The sequence below is a fragment of the Thunnus maccoyii genome, chromosome 23 (assembly GCF_910596095.1).
Source record: "Thunnus maccoyii chromosome 23, fThuMac1.1, whole genome shotgun sequence".
In the NCBI taxonomy this organism is placed as follows: Eukaryota; Metazoa; Chordata; class Actinopteri; order Scombriformes; family Scombridae; genus Thunnus; species Thunnus maccoyii.
In genome coordinates, this window is record NC_056555.1 from 23,598,440 (window position 1) to 23,601,148 (window position 2,709).

Genomic DNA, 2,709 nt, shown 5'->3' on the forward strand with positions numbered 1-2,709 from the left:
AGTTACAGCCCACTAAAACTTTGATTTACACACAATCATGTCATCTGCATAATGAAGGATATCTCAACTTCATTACAACAGCTCAAATATTTTATAGGCTTATTTTTTATTGAGGCTCCTTCAAATAACAGCAGAGCTACAGCCTGATATTTGAGAGAGGAGGATGCACCTGAACAATATATGTTTCTATTGTTACGCTGTATTTACCTTCATGTAGAGAACACAAGTTAACTTGGGGTGTAGTTGAAAGAGGAATTGGACAGTGGAAGAGAAGATGTTCTTCATGGAGACGGTTTGCAACATGTGTCTGTGCAATATGTGCAAGATGCAGCACTATTACAGGCTGTGAAACCATGTGGCTGAACCAAGATCATTTTACACAGCTGACTCTAATTACCTGTTATCTTCATTAACATATAGGCTACATTTATTTCTCAGGCTTTCTTTACACTTTGTAAATATCATCTTGTAATGAATTTTGGCATCATAGTTTTGTTCCATAACCTTGGTAAGTTACCTGCCTGGTTACCTGCTTATATACATAATATACCAAATTACCAGTTTCATGTTTCCAGCTGAGACTGTGAGAAAACTACAACACATCATCATTGTTTCTACTTTGCTGCTCTGACTGTGGTAAAACAGCCACGTCTCACTCTCTCCCAGGAGTAATCCTTCTCCTGCTGACAGTCACAGTAAATTCTCTTCTGCTTCATTAAGTAGTTTTAGTCCTCGTTAACTCTCAGTGTGATTCTGAGACGCTTGATAAATATGGGCCCAGGGTCAGAGTCTGACTTATAACGCCTGTTTATTAATCTTTTCTGCATCAAACAGCTCATGTATAACACATCTGTAAAGTGCTGATTCAACAAAATCCAGAGATAACTTTTCAGTTTGTAGTCAGTTAAGAGACTTAAGTGAAGATGACAAAATCCAGATCCAGACTCCGGTCCAGATGGATCATCAGGATCCAGCTGATCCTCTCTCAACACACACTCCTGGATGTTCACTCACACTCTGACAGAGATCACTAATCCGAATCCAAGCTGATGAGAGAAGAAGAAACAACAGAGGTCATAAATCAGTGTTTAGTGAGACTCACTTCATCAGCTGTCAGTCAGTGATGCAGCACATCCAGTATAAAGAGCAGCAGGGACTTCAGTCCTGTTCAGACCAGAAGTGGAACAGCTGTGCAGCGTAGCCTGCTTCCTTTCAGCTCTCATGTTAACGTGGTGGAGTGAACACACTGAGCTCCAAGCTCACACACCTGCACAGACTTTTGCTATCAAGTCTGTTTACTCTGCAGATTTCACTCAAGCACACAGAGGAAATAAAGTGCTGAGAGTCATGAACACATCATTACTGCAGAAACAGAGACATTCACTCATCAGTTTACTGATGGATTTACTGTTGATACATGTCAACTGTTAGAAAAGTTGAAAGCTACAGAGTCTCTGTGGGATTGAAGATCTTTCCTGCTGTTAAATCATCACATGACAATCAGTCAGAGCTCTCAGCTAAACAGCTGCTGTGATTCCTGGACTTCAGCAGAGGTTCTGGTCTGTATAAAGACCACATGGTTACTAAACGTAATGATGCTTGTGTGAAATCAGAGCCAGTGATTTGCAGGCTGCAGTCAGACTGATCTTAGAGCTCTGACAAAGATGAACTGATCAATTCTTTAGTGTTGAAATGAGAGAACAAACACTTTCAGATCAGATTTGATGGTAGGACAGTTTGATGATGAGGACCACTGTCTCTATACATCTTGTAAGGCTGTCAGCTGTAATCCAGCTTTATTTCCTGCAGACATGAACACAACAACAAGTCTTCACATCAACTCAAACACATGATCACAACAAGCTTCTGGCTGATCTGATTGGCTGACTGTTCTCTCTCTCTCTGTCTTTCTGTCCAATCCTGAAGTCTGTCACCATTCTCCTCTCACAGCTTCACTGAGGAAAGCAGCCACTGAGAAGGTTGAAGGTTCACCAGGAAATACTGGATCTTTGCTTTGATACTAACGATGTTTAATACAAGACTGCTGAAACCAGCACAGACTGACTCCAACTCTCTACTGACCTCAGAGTCTCCAGTCTACAGTCTGGACTCTTCGTAAGTCGAGACAGCCGCTTCACGTCCGAGCCCTTCAGGCCATTTCCTCCTAGATTCAGATATCTCAGATGGGATGAGGGGTTGGACTTCAGAGCTGAGGCCAGAGAAGCACAGCTGATCTTTGACAACCTGCAGCAAATCAATCTGAATAAAGAATAAATGACGTCACTTTTGAAAACAAAGTTCATGCTTGAAATCATTCAATGTTTCATAATCTGTTCAGAGCTGAAGAAGATTTAGAATGTAGAAGTTTAGAAAGTTGTAGATGTGATCTCTAGATCCCCTACGAGACAGCCAGAGTCAGCTGACCATCCTGAGTCACCACAGTCCCGTAAACTGCGGCGGGTCCACAGACTGAAACTATTCACGTCACGGTTTACGGGACTGTGGTGACTCAAGGCAGCTAATATAGCAGCTAGCATCTACGTTACTTTTACACTTAAAATAAGATTTTTGTGCATGTTGTAATAACTCGATTTAAACAAAGTGGACATGTTTACTGAGTAAAGACATAAATGCAAAGATCCATCTCTGGATTTCAATAATCAATTATTGATCATTCAAATAAGAATCGCAATTAATCTGAAAATCTAT

General features: G+C 41.0%; 1 long non-coding RNA gene across 1 annotated transcript; it reads right to left on the reverse strand.

The window, feature by feature from the left end:
* Positions 1–789: 789 nt before the first annotated feature.
* On the reverse strand, positions 790–2,255 carry LOC121890771. The gene is made up of 2 exons (XR_006093922.1): positions 2,083–2,255; positions 790–1,046 (listed from the first exon to the last, which is right to left on the reverse strand). It is a non-coding gene; the product is annotated as an uncharacterized LOC121890771 (long non-coding RNA).
* Positions 2,256–2,709: the final 454 nt, after the last annotated feature.